Source organism: Arvicanthis niloticus, chromosome 13 (genome assembly GCF_011762505.2).
Source record: "Arvicanthis niloticus isolate mArvNil1 chromosome 13, mArvNil1.pat.X, whole genome shotgun sequence".
Lineage (NCBI taxonomy): Eukaryota > Metazoa > Chordata > Mammalia > Rodentia > Muridae > Arvicanthis > Arvicanthis niloticus.
This window is the reverse complement of record NC_047670.1, coordinates 2,888,040-2,903,434: the sequence shown is the minus strand read 5'-3', so window position 1 is coordinate 2,903,434 and position 15,395 is coordinate 2,888,040.

The following is a 15,395-nucleotide window of genomic DNA, read 5'->3' as shown; positions in this document are numbered from 1 at the left end:
ATTCAAAAACATCTCACACTTCAGTAGCTGAGTTTTGTGGCATAGATATGAAATGTCTCATGTAGGCTCATGTGTTTGGATACTGAGTCTACAGTTTAAGGTACCACTTGGGAACACTGTAGCATGTTTTGGAGGTGAAGACATATTAGAGAAACTAGGTTTGTGGAAAATTATCTCTGTACTTTTAAAGACTGTCCACAGGTCTTGGTTATTCTCTACTTCTTGGCTACTCAATATGATTACCTGCTATATGTTTCGTCAGCCATGCTGTATGATACTTTCAAAATCAAGACTTTTCTGGCCTTTGAGTCAAGAAAGACTGATGCCATTCATGTGCTCTATGCTTAATTACCACTACTCTCCAGTAATGGCTGTCATTCAAATTTTAACTTTGGTTTAAATAATACCTTCACACTTAAACTACTTAGTAAAATATTGATAATTAATATTTATTTTCAATGATGAACTATGTATGATGGCTTTACTTAAACTGAGGTGATAGAACCCAAATATTCTTGGACCTTATTAGGTGCTAACATTAAATTTCTACCCATCCAACATGAATAATATTAAATTAATAAACATTTTGTTTCACATGTGTGGATGCTTCAAATCAACTAGAAGCTTAATCTTTGATACATCTAATCTGCTTTCTGGTTCCCACTTTTAGGATAGGGACCATTGTTTTGTTTTATTTTTAATATATAAAAACTCAAAACTTATTCTTCTGATGAATACATATGTCGTTTTCATTATGATTTAGAAAATAGTCTATGTTTTTACCCGGGTAACAAAATATTGGCACTGTACAAAACTGACTGCTCTTTGAGCCATCCAAAATAAATTATATAATTTTGCACTATTGCTTACATCCTCACCAAATTATAAAATTTCTATAAGATGCTAATAAACATCAACTTCAGTGAGTATAAAAACATTTTACATTTGAATTAACTATCAAGATTAAATTATTTCCATGGGCAAGTGAAACAACTTTTCTGTATATTGTTGATGTTGCTGCTAATGCTGCTGCTGTTGTTGTTGGTTGTTGTTATTTTTGTTGTTAATATTAAGGACAGATTGTGTGATACACATAGTCTAGACAAGTACTTTACCATTGAATTATAAGTATCACTTCCACTGGGAAGATGTGTAATCAAGCCCAGGCACAGATTCCTGTGATCAAAATATAATAAGAATTCAAAGAAATTTGTAATGAAGATTGGTACACAGTTGCAAAACTAAATATGTAAACAATCAAAACACAACAAAAATAAGCTCTTGTTTTAAAAGGTCATCCTGAAAACCATGCACAATTTGAATGAGCTAAAAGTGTGCATATGTACAGCACATCTGCCATACATAAATATATTTATGTTCAAAACAACCGTGGGGTTCACATAAATTGCCTTATCATAAAAATAGAGCTAGATATCCTTATATCAAAGCTTAATTATGTGCAAATTGAGATGAATAATGTTTATTATAAATTCATCGTGGGTTTACTTTACTTTCTGATCTCAGTATCAAGAATATGTGTGCCTGACCAGATCAAATTATTTCTTTGTGCCTTGTGATAGCTGCCTTCAGAATCCACAACACTGGGTAACATGTATTTTCATGAACAAAATGTATTCTTATCTAGATTTTCCTTTATATCCCTTATTTGCTTTTTTATTTAGATGTTTTTCACTTAATCTATCTTTGGGAAATGAAAGTCAGAAATTCTATGAGGTCTTTACTTTATGCTTTACTCATTGTATAGGTGATTGAGATGCCACACTCCAAATTCTTCATTATTTGAAGCTGGTGTAATTAGTGACCATGCTTTCTGTTTATCATTTTTATATGCAATGAGTATTGTTTTGGGGATCAAGTGGCAGATTCACTGAGAAGTATAAGATTGCAAACTTGGAGAGTGAAAAATAGCTTCCAAGATAGAAACTTACTTTATCTAACCTAAAGGCAGCTGAATATTGGAATCACTTAGTGAATATTTCTGGAATAAATGATAAAGATAGTAATGCCCTTATTTCAAACAAGATTTTTACAAATTTAATTTTTCTATTTCTGTAATTTGATGATGATACTCTGAGATAAATTGATAGATATTTGTTTCAAAGTGTACTCTAAATGGATGCTTGGTTATGACATAACTGCATTTCTTAATTTGCTAGGTCTAAAAGATCAAAATTTTTTGAACTAATGTGTATTAGTTCAATTATGACCAGTGTAACTGAAATATTTCAAAATGTTCATAAGTCCTTGTCCTACAATAGCACTGATTTTACTGAATGAATGGGTGAATCTATAAATGATGAAATGATCCAAGAAAATTTCAAAGTGTATACATGGGTTCAACTCTACAGTTTTACAACTGGTAAATTGTCAAATAAATATAGTTGTAACACAGTAATTCTGAGACTTTACCCATATATACATAGACATCCAAACCCCTGAGTTTAGAATATGCGTAATGTTCTATGTTGTCTGGGCCATGGAAGGGTATCTTGGTTCTTGGGTTGTGGGTTCGGCCACACCCCCAGAACCCTGGCTCCTGACATGAGGTCTGATCTCCATTCAACCTTGCCCTTCAGTCACTTAGGATGCAGGTAGAGAGTGTGATTAACAGATCTCCACCTCCAGAGATTAAAATATTAATGAGTTATCTAAAGGCCATGGGCATAGCTAATTACGTTATTCCCTCCCCTTTTCTCCCTCCCTATAAAAGCCAGGCTACCCTGGCTTGGGGGTGTGTGAACCATCTACACCCATTCACCACACCATGAACAATAAAATCTTTTGGAAAACTCCTGGATTCCACATGTCTCCTGCACCTGCCACCATGTTCCCAGCCTTTGGAACCCTGAACCTTCTTGATGCAGCTGCAGGCCTGCCCATGAGTAGTTTTTTTCCCACAGCTGATGCCTAACGTGGGGCATGAACACCCACGTGTCTACAAGAACCATCCTGACTGAGTCTGCAAAGCAAGTATACTTCCTGCGAGGCATGGTGCCAGAGCCAGAGCTCTCCAGGTCCTCTCTCAGCATGCACCCACTCGTTGCCTGCCTCTATTCTGCTGGGAGTCCCCAAGACCCTGCAGATGGTGGCCAATCTTGCACATGGACCTGTTGCCATGTGCCCTGCAGTCTCTGTCCTGTTGCACGCCCACCCCCATGGTGGCTGGGGCCCAGAATGGAGATTCTCACCAAGAGCCCTGCGCCCACCCTGCTAAAATTAAGCTGAGTTCACTACCTTCCCAAGTGCGAGCCCCACTGAGTCCGCTTGGTGAGGTGTGAGCATGCCTGCTGAGCCTATGCTCCTCTGCAGTAGACACAGTCTTTCTGAGACATCCACCCCTGGCAAAGGAAGGCACAGACCAGTGATACTACAGAGATCCACACTTGTGCACCCACGCATGGGTCTACATTGTTTCCACAGGTGGTGGACAGTGCATGCAGAGCCAGCTCCACAAGCGCTCCCTGCTGCTGGTGCCTGCAAAAACTATGAGTAACATCTCTCTCTGTCCACCCTACTCTCTCTCTCTCTCTCTCTCTCTCTCTCTCTCTCTCTCTCTCTCTCCTTCTTAGCTACAGTCTAACTCCTGCCTAGTTCAAAAGACTAGGTCTCTTTCTCTCCCCATGTGTTCTCCAGCTTAAGGGCAAGATGGAGGTGGCTTCCTAGACCCCCACTCTTCCCATCCCCCCAGCTCCACATAGGGGGCTCCTTCACAGCTAACAGCTGTCCTTCAAGCCACAGCACCTGTTGTAACCCTTGTTCTAAGACTCTTTCCCTTGGTTGAGAGACTCCTTCTTGCAGCTGAGACTGTCCTCTCTTTCAAGATCACTGGCTCCAAACTCTAGTCCCTAGCGCCCTGCCAGGTAGCTTCTTTCCCTGCCCCCTCTCATTTGCAGCAGGCTACAGCTATTTGGTTTAGCCTGCTTGCCTGAAGCAACAGGGCTAGAGACCCTGCTTGCTACCCAGCCTTGAGTTCTGTAGCCAGCCTATGCTTCCCCTCCTCCTCAGTCATTTGCAGCTGGCTAAAGCTACTTAGCTCAGCCAGCTTGCCTGAAGCAGTGGATCTAAAATCCTGCCTGAACCCTTTGTTCCAGTGCCCCCTGCAAATTTCTCTCAAAAGCTGCCTGGCTCCAATCCAGCTTCCAAGTGTCTTTCCCATAGACACAGACCCTTACTCTGACTCTTAGCTCTCCTATCAAGCCCCAATGCTTCTTGCTTGAAAATTTTCTTCAAGGTCGGCCTTTCCTCTTCTTCTCTACGTTTAAAATTTACCTGTTAAGAAAAAAAGAACAGGGAATACACAGGGCATCTCTGCTGAAATATCCAGCCACCAGGTGGCAGAACAGCAACCACATGGCCAAACAAGCCCCTCCCCCACTGCTACTTCTCCCCAACAGGAAGACCTACAACAATGCTCATAGTTTTCAACCAAAAATATTTGCTTTTTCACCTTTTGTTTTAATGCTTTCTTTTCTCTCTAATACTCGTGATATATGTCCAATATATTTTTTTCAACTTTTAAGATTTCTTCTAGGTTCAAAAGCCATCTAATTTACTTCCAGAGGTTAAGTCAGCATGCTGATCACCATTTCTTGAGTTTTAATTAACAACTAATTTCTTTTACAAACAAACTGTTGCTGCCAACCCCAGATACATAATTAACATCGTTTTTCTCCCTCAGCCATCCAAAAACAGACTCAAAGATACATTCCAGGGCTAAAATTTCCTCAAACACCTTTGCCTTTCCAGGATCTTAATGACAGACCATAATGTGCTTGTTCCCAAGCAATTTAATGCTCAATATCCAGCCTTTACAGACATCTCCCTGCCAGAGATGCTGTTTCCCTACTGTGATTATCCTACAGGTATACCCACAGATCCAACATAGTCCATGCCATCTTCCGGAACCTGCCTGAGATACCAAGCTGCTTTCTCCCAGCCATCTCATATGACTGCAGACTCCAGAGACAGTGCCACCTTCTGGAACCTGCCAAGCTGCCTTCTTCCAGCCACCTCTTCTGACTGAAGACCCCAGAGACATGCTGAGATCCAGAGGTGCAAGCAAAAACATGGAGACACTCACTACAGAAGACAGATCCAGACCTTCCAGCTACAGATAAACTCTTTTGCCAAAGTCACATAACTGAAGCTACATATTAGTGAGGAAAACATAATGTTTATTTAGATTAATCAGATGCCATTGCCCTCAAACTGTACAACCTATATTTAACCCTCAATTCCCATTATCCTTGGCTTAGTTATGCTATACCCTCCAGCCTACATAGTGTTTTCTTTTGCTTCCCTCATCCAAAATTTTCACTAAAAGAGAGTGAGATGTTGGGCTGTGAAGAGATGGTTTTGTCTCCCCAGTAGAGCACTGGGTTTGAGGTAGTCGGGGACCCAACAGGACATTGCCTGTCAGGGATGGCATATATCTCCCCATGCTCCCAGATTCCAGACTACTCCACTCAGTCCACATCTCTCATTAACCTGCACCTTGCAGACTACAGATGACACAGAGTTGCCCCTCCTTTTATGAAAGAAACAGAGTGGAATGTCGAGCTGTGGAAGTGTATCCTGGTTCTTGGGTTGTGGGTTCGGCCACACCCCAGAACCCAGGCTCCTGACATGAGGTCTGATCTCCACTCAACCTGCACCCTTCAGTCATGTAGGATGTAGGTAGAGGGCATGATTAACAGATCTCCACCTCCAGAGATTAAAATATTAATGAGTTATCTAAAGGCTGAGGGCATAGCTAATTAAGTTATTCCCTCCCCCTTTTCCCCTTTCTATAAAAACCAGGCTACCCTGGCTTTTGGGGAGGAGCGTGAACCATCTACACCTATTCACCACACCATGAACAATAAAAGCTTTGGAAAACTCCTGGACTCCACCTGTCTCCTGTGCCTGCCACCAGGTTCCTAGCCTTTGGAACCCTGAACCTTCCTGATGCAGCCTCCGGCCTGCCCGTGGCAGCTGTGTAAATGTGGGAACCTCCGCTGGCAGTGGGGGAAGCCCACCTGGGACCCCACCACTGGCTCTCTCGACTTTGTCCACGCCGCCAGACTTCCCCACGAGTAGTTTTCTCCCACACCATGGCTTGTATTTTATGAAATTCAAAAACAAGTTATTATTGATATAATTTTTCTGTTTACTTTCATGTATACCTGGCGTTTATATTTTAATCTTTAGTTCTGTCTTTAGGTTTTCTTTTGATGCCAGTAACTCAATCTCCTAATACAGGGAATATTTCTCAAGTTATTTTTCTTTTCAGTGGATTTGTGTTACATTGTGTTCAAGTTGACCTTCTCCAATACTCTGATGATTTTAAAACACATTATTTGCAATTACTATGTAATGATTTACCACCTGCCAAACAAAACAAAGGATATTCCACAGAGTAAAATTGACCAAAAAGCAATTTTTTTTAGAAAACCCTACTAAATATTTTGCTATATAAACTATAATATTTTAAATGAAATCTTTTAGTTTAAAAATATATATTCTCTCAAACACAAAATTTAAACATCTTGTACAACATAAAACAGTGTACACTTTGAGCTCAATGGTTCACAAAACAAAAGTAAAGGACAAAAAATGTTAAAATTATTTTTAAAAATACAATAAAATTTTATAATTCATTCCATACATGAACAATAAAGATAAATCAAAACTTTTAAGTTAAGGGGATAAGTATGGTTATAAGGCATATTTCCTTGTAATAGTTTTATAATGCCTTCAGCTTAAAAACTTTCCAAGTCTACTTCCATAGTCATATTTATCTTATCATTATATGAAATTTGGAATTTCTTTTTGACATAAACTTGTAAGGTTTTGGTGACTGTACGCCTTTATTGTGTTAAAAAATGCTTATATAGTTTTTTACTTTTCATATCTACCTGCATTCCTATATCCAAATGTTTCAATTATATTCTCACCATTCACTTGAACATCTTAACTCCCTTGTACTTGCAATTAGAAAATATCAATACAAACTAATCAAATCATCATCATCTTAAATTTTTTCTGTACTTTTATATATTTTATAAGAATGATGTATAACTTATGAACTTTAGTGTGTTAAATTCTCATGGTATAAATTTTAACTGGGTCCAACTTTTGAAAATTTTCACTTTTTTTAATGCCTGATCTGTTTATCTGGGATACATTCTGTAGAGCTGACTTGCACTCTGTCCCCTGGTCCCCTGAAGGAGACTTTCAGGATCCCAAAAGCATCCTGCTTCCCTGAGGAAACAATCTGAGCCCAAAGGCTCAACAGCATGTGTTGCCGCCAGCAGCAACAGTGTTGAACCAGGTTCACCTGTAAGAGAGGCTGAGAATAGTGAAATGGGCATGAAGAGATGAAGCCAAGACAAAGTTCTCTGATCAAGGCTCAAAGTTTAATAATTTGCTTTCACATATAAAGGGAAAGCCCCACCCCACAGAGTCTCTTCTCAGTTCAGCCCAGGGGCTGGGCAAGGTGATAGCAGTCTGGAAGGTGTCAAGGCTAGCTCAGCAGGCAGTCCATTCTTCTTAGCTAAGGAAGCAGGCTCCAAGACTGCCAAGGCTGGTAACACAATGCCTCTCCTAGGTCCTACTGTTACTTGGTCTATTGTGGTAAATGACTTTGCAGGCCTGCTCAGGCCTGGGGGAAGGGCACAGTTTCCCCCCCCCCCCCTTAATTTTTTAAGATGGCAGTGCCAATATCTGGATGGGGCACAATTTTATCCCGTCTAGGGTCTCGAGTGGCTGGGCAACCATGGCTGGCTTAGGTTGGCATTTATATTACTCCTATATTACCCACCATTGAGGAAATCATACATATCATATTGATGTATGCCTCTGCCTTAGGTTTATGGGAGCTAAAAAATTACTCCTATAATTACCCATCATTGAGGAAAGCATACATAGCATAATGATGTATGCCTCTGTCTTAGGTTATAGGAGCTCAAAACACTCTTACCCATCATTGACTAACCGGCCATCATTGGCACACTCTTTAGACCAAGACCACATTCAGACCAAAGGACCTGTGGGCATGCACTAGATGCTATTCTTCACAGCGATATGTAACTGCCAGGATGAATAGCTGAGCTTGCTGAGAATGATCCTGTGTGAGGGCAACCAATCTGCTTAAAATATAAGATTCAAAGGTTAAAAGCAACATGATTATTCAAGCAATGTAGAAAATAAGGTTGGAAGTGGAAGTGTTTCATTATCTAATCCAACTGCTAATTAGCAGGGATCAGACACAAGTCTAGCCACCAGGTGGGTAGCTTTAAGTAATAAAAGACACTCTCCAATACGAGTGGAGATTAATAAATCAGCTGGTTGATAAAGATTTTAAGCCATCTTTATTATTAGAATCATAATTATTAGGCTCAATATCTGTGTCCACTTGATGGACCAGTCTTTTAGGCAGCCATCAGGCTCCAATCTCTTTTTCTGAAAAAAATGTAGACTGACCCACAACCCCAAATTAAAACAGGATCAGGACCACACCAAGTACCAAGTTAAGGGGTCTCTCCACAAGACCCTGGCAAATGAGCTAGAAATAACTGGATGCCAGTAGCAATCCACTGCAGACTGACCTTTAGCATCAGTTTGCAGAAAATTTAAAACAAGACAAAAGCAAGGTGTGCTTTTGGTGACCTTGGGGTATAATTCCCCCTTTCTAGTTTTAAAAAAGCCAATTTTTTTAGAATTACTTTTAAAACCAGAGAAGAAGCACCATTAGCTGCTTTTCCCATATTTAGAGAATTATGAAAATATTATTTTAAAGTTTCATAATCTCTCTTTTACAAGTTCTTGTCCTTGAGGATAATGAGGAAATATCAGTAATATTAAATTGTCAACAAAATATCTCAAATGTTTGACTGTAGCCAAATAACTGTAATAGCCAGTTCCATTATCTATCTTAGTCTGATATGGAACACCAAGCACAGGAAAATAATATAGGCAATAACTAACTATATTTTTAGTTGCTCTCTTGTTAAAGTAGTTGCAACTACAAGGTCTAAAAGGTGTCAAGTCACATGTACATATTTTAATTTTTTTAATCAAAAATGAGTAACATCTATTTGCCAAAATTGATAACATATAAGTCTTTAAGGCTTAAGACCATTATGAAAAAATTGAATATATTGAGAACAAGTTTTTGCAATTTAACTTGCACACTTTCTAGAAATGTCAAATTGTTGTCTTAAGCTATTACTCTTCTGATGCTGTAAAGAATAAGACTGTATGGCCAATTATCTTTGAAAAGCCTAGAATATGTCTAGTATACAAATCTGCCCTGGCATTGTCCTGTGGTTCAAACAATCCAATGAGCTTTAATTGCCTTATAAAGTTAAGAAACAGTACATGTTTTGTAAATTAAGCTGTATTTTTATAAATAAAATTTGAGAATTAGCTATATCTAAAAAAGAAACAATGTTAAGCAATTATAAATCATGAGCTATATACTGGCTATGAGTATATAAATTGAAAGCTTGATTTTTTTTTACCATTTCAAACAGTGGCTACAACAAATAATTTAATTGTGTGGAAGCAGGGGAAACTCAAGAAAATACACATGTGATTTAACTACATATACTGTCTTCTCAATAGATGAGGCATCTGTAAATATTGTAAATATAGCAAACATTTTTTCTATGGGCTGCATGAATAGTAAATTTTAGGAAATATAAAAGCATGCATAGGGAAAAACTATAATATATGATTATCAAATTTGTCTAAAATGCTTGCCATGTAATAGGCCAAATATCATTATTTTTCAATAACCAATTTAATTGCTATTTGGAATAAAGGAATAAACATTTTGTCCAAAATGCTTTTAGAATTTTATCATATAATCTTGTATAAACACAATTATAATTTTATAATAGGATGTTTAAACTTTACTTGTAGATGAAGAAAGATAAATCCACCTAAATGGTTTCTTTTGTCAAAGGGCTGCTGTGGACATATGAGTAGTAACAACACAAACAGCCAACAATTTATCAGTCTATATAATCTATCTGTTGATAACTAACAGTTTACTCTATTTTCAGCAAAGCTATCTCTCCTTTATTAGTTAATTGTCAAAGGGAATTAGGACTTGTATCCCTTTGAAAATATCAAACAGAGGTTTAAATTCTCCTATGGTAAACTTAAGATGAGGTTTTAGCCAATTAATATCTCTTAACAACTTTTAAAAATCACTAAACCATGCAAATCAAGATTAAAAGGAAACCATTTTCTTTTTGCATGTACACTTACAAGCCAGAAGATGGCGCTAGATCCCCAACACAAATGGTTGTGAGACACCATGTGGTTGTTGGGAATTCAATTTCTCTATATTTTTAATTATATGTCTAGCCTTTAATGTCTGAGCCATCTCTCTAACCCCAACTATCTATTTTTATTGGAATTTTCTGTGTCACAATCTGCTTAGGATATAACTGAGGTCTCAAATATTGAAAAGATACTACCTTTGAATCTTTTTGGAGCAACAAATATTCCAAAAAAATTTTAAAGCTCGTTATATTGGATCAAAGGCTTGCAGAAAAACTGCTTTAGAGAAATCCGCTAATAAAGTATCACATAATGAATAATATACACGAAAAGATTTAAACTCTTAATTTTTTGTATTAAAGCAACAACAATATTATATATATATATATATATATATATATATATATATATATTAAAGCAATTAACCATTCTTTGAGGCAAACATTTCTAATAATATCTCTTCATGGGCTCTTAAAAATTACGAGCAAACTTATTGAATATAAACCTCCCACCTTTACCAGAAATGTAAAGGGATGGTATAAAAACATCTTTTGTATCTATAATAATCCTATATGTATTTACTGGAATGGCAGCTGGAGTAGGCAAGTCAGGCTGTATAAATCTTAAATTTGAGCTTTATTTTGGATTAATTTAATAACCAATCTTTTTTAGCTAAGTGAGAATATCATATAAGGGCCAACCTTATCCTCTAATAATTGTTACATACATTAGAGGGATCGAAAGCATCTCATTTTTAGCAACTTTGGATACAAAGGAATCAAAACAAATTGAATAATATTTTTGTCCACAGGTATAGTTATAACTCATGGAGGGAAGTAGGCATAATTTTAATGTCTCCAGCATAATTATAACTCTCAGCCCACAAACTGTTGTAAGCAGTCTTTGGGTCTTAGATTTATCCCTCTTCTCACAAGAAACAATGAAAGCAAAAGACAAATTCTGGTAAACACATTTCTAGGACCTGGTAGTGAAGACCCAGGACAAAAGGAACTCTTAGCACCTGAGCTGCAGAGCTCAGTCTGTATTGTCGTAATTCAAATGTAAATGTTCTTAATCACCAGCCTGTTTGTTCTTTGAGGCCTGGCTAGGCTTGAACTGTGCATTTGTTTTTTAAACTTTAAATTTAAACTTTAAATTTAAACAGTAAACTTTAAAAGACAGGTGTTGTATCTTTTCTCTATAAACATGAGTAAATCAAAAAATCTCAAACACACGATTGAACTGCCAACTGTAGCCAACGGAATATTGGCAGTTTAACTATGTTTTTAAGCCTCTTTTGTAACATTAGAGTATAACCATAATTTTGAGAAACAAAACCAATCTTTAACAATCTAAGCAATCTATTTTCTCTAAAATCAACACCAAGTAGATTACCTTTATGCTATAAAGTTTTGCTGCCAATTCTTATATATACATGATAGTGTAGCTTTTAATATCTCACTAAAGAGAAATTGTTCTTAAATCTTATCTTTATACATCTGTTTGGTTTCTGAATGACTCTAACCCTGAGTTACCAATCTTAAGCCAACCTTTGTTACCAAGGTTGTAAACTTTTTTTTTTATCATATCCAATAACTTTAGGCCGATAACCTATAACCAAGACATGTAGAACATATGTATACCTTAAAACTAATTAGAAACAAAAATGAAGTGACAACACATCATATATATTTAAACCAAACAAAATTTCTTGCTTTTTCTAGCTGTAACTTCAAGATAAAAGCACTTTGTCACAGAGATTTTTCTACGACAAACAAATCTTAACTTCCTTATAGATTCTAAAAAACTGCTAGTCCCTTGAATCGCAGCTTTTCTAGCTCAGCTCAACTCTTAGCTTCAGGTGTTAAGCAAACTTATCAGCCGCTGTTCTGCATATTAAAACTGCCTTTGAAAACCCATTGAATCAAGCAATTTTAACGATCTTTTAAACATTAAACATAGAACACCACAAGACATAGACAGACCACCAATCATTCACACAATGAGACACATTGACAAAAACACAATGAGACACTTGGACATTAGCACTCCAAGGGACAAACAAAGAAAGCAGAATTATGGATACTGCTCAGTGCTCTGCCCTTTTTTGTTTTTCAAATTCTTTTAAACCCAGTTCCTCTTGTCTAAGGCTGCCTCTCTTGGGCCTATAAATACTCTCCTTTCCCCAACTCACTGTCACCCCCTATTTGATTATCAATAGCATCTTTTACAAGCTCCCAAAGGCAAAGGGTGTTAGGATCTGCCTTCGTAGTTCCTGAAACTTGTCCAACTGTTTCCCAGGCTTTCTTATTCTAGGTTCCTTCCTGTGGGAACCATGGGCAGTATGAATTTATTTCTGCCAGAAATTTTTCTAACATACTATTTGAAAACCCTGATCCTCCCGCCTGGACCAACCCTTGTAAGCTTCGGGCAAATGCCCATTTTGAATTCTCCTGACACATAATTCGTTGTCAACTCCTAGGTAAATTCGACGCTGGGCCAAGGCCTATTTCCTAGACCCTATCCCTGACAAACACACTTCCTGCAAACACGACCTTCAACAATTAACCATAACTAGCGCTAGTATCAAAATCGTTTGCTACTTACTAAGTGTGCGGGATAATCTTCTTCTTCTTCCATTTTCCATAGAGCTCTACACAAAACAACGTCCCTCAGCTGATCTCTTGTCCTCAGGTCCATCCCTGTTCAAGGCACCATTCTGTTGTCGCCAGCAGCAACAGTGTTGAACCAGGTTCACCTGTAAGAGAGGCTGAGAATAGTAAAACAGGCATGAAGAGATGAAGCCAAGACAAAGTTCTCTGATCAAGGCTCAAGGTTTAATAATTTGCTTTCTATATAAAGGGAAAGCCCCACCCCACAGAGTCTCTTCTCGGTTCAGCCCAGGGGCTGGGCAAGGAGATAGCAGTCTGGAAGGTGTCAAGGCTAGCTCAGCAGGCAGTCCATTCTTCTTAGCTTAGGTAGCAGGCTCCAAGGCTGCCAAGGCTGGTAATGCAATGCCTCTCCTAGGTCCTACTGTTGCTTGGTCTATTGTGGTAAATGACTATGCAGGCCTGCTTAGGCCTGGGGGAAGGGCACAAGCATGGAACCCTGCTCCATCAATCCCTTACCAGTAGGGTCTGGCTCCCCATGACACAGCCAACAGAGATGAGTTGTGCTCAGACCCCTGAACTCCATTGTCTATCTCTAGGCTTTCTCTTTGGTCCCGAGGAGACTTATGAGAACCCAAGATCCTCCTACTATGATGATTAGGGCTTTGGAGACCCCAAGAACTAAGAGTTTGAAACATTTCCTCACCAATCTGCTGCTTGAGGCACAACCAGCAGAGTCTGGTACTCTGACCTCCATTATCTGGCCTATAACTCCAGAGAAAACCAGATGCCTAAAGTACAGTATAAGAATACAATCAACATGCACTACTATGTTCATGTCATAGCAGCATTATTTGTAATAGTCATAAACTAGAAACAACCCAGATGACCCTTAACTGAAGAATGGATACAGAAAATGTGTTTCCTTAAACAATGGAATATTATTCAGCTATTTTTAAAAAGGGGGTGATATTGTGAATTTTTCAAGCAAATAGATAAAGTTGGAAAATATCATCTTAAGTGAAGTAACCCAGACCCCAAAGGATATGCATAGTACTCACTGATAAGTGAATATTAGCCATAAAATACAGAATTTGCATAATACACCCCACAGACCCCAAAAAGTTAAACAAAAAGAAAAGCCCAAACAAAGAGGCTTGAATCACACTTAAAAGGGAAAACAAATTATTTCAAGAAGGTGGGGGGAGGGGAGAATTGGGTGGGAGAGGGAAAAAAAAGAAAAAAGGGGAGGCCAGATCATTAATAGGAAGAGACACCAAGAGAATGAATGGAAATCAGCAGCTAGTTGCCAGATGTAGGAGAGGGGAGAATCTCTTGGAAGTCTAAGAGACATGAGACAGGGGAGGTTTTCAGGAATTAATACAGATGACCTTAGCCAAGATTCTTAATAGTGGGGATCTAAACTGTGAAACTGCTAGGCAAATTTAAAAAGAATCATTGCAAACTATTGGCATAGCTAGGATTTCCTAAACAGGGCTCCAATAGTTGAAGACATTAAAAAAAAAAAAGAATGTAAATATAGATAGGATTATATCAAATTAATTAACAACCTTACATTTAGCAAAGAACATGGAGAACAAAATGTGGTAAATATATTTTTACATGTACATTAATTACCTGTATAATTATATGCTATATTTTATATGTTATATTATATATCTTATCAAATTACATACTAATGATACATGTATATTATATGTTACATAATGTGTATAAAATTATATATAAGTTTATTATATAATTATATAATAACTATGATATATAATATGTATTTTATGTTATATAATATATTTCATACAATATATTGTATATTATACATAATATGTATATAGATACTATAGATATATAATGCATATATACATGTGCATACATAATATAAATTATACAGATCCTATGTATAAAATATAAGATATAAGATATAACATTATTATGTATAAAATAAGATATACTATAATATATAAATATTATATATGATATACAATAATATGCTAGGATATATAACATGTATTAATTAATTAATGTATGATATAATATATATTAAAATAAATAGAACTAAATAATAAAAAAATGACTCCATCATGAAACAATGTCTATAGTATGGAAAATACTTAGGTGTACCTTTGAAAAATTATTATGTTCATCAACTACCTCTAAATAATGTAAATTAAAATTTCTATTGGATAGATGTTTATCGTTTCTTTTTCAGGTATTTTCTTACTGTGATTGTAAAATCTTATTAATACAATTAATACAATGATAGTGTTATGATGGAGGTGTAAGATTGTCCTGGATATTTGTGTTGGGATTTCCTTGCATAGTAAATATTCAAGAGATATAATGCTAATAAACATTGACTTTAAAATCTTGGTAGACTTAGTCTATACATAAGCAAATGTTATTAAGTCTTTAAAAAAAAAATGCCCCCTCCACTATTTGGGTTTCAACTCTAAGGGAAAAAATTATTTTTGGGAA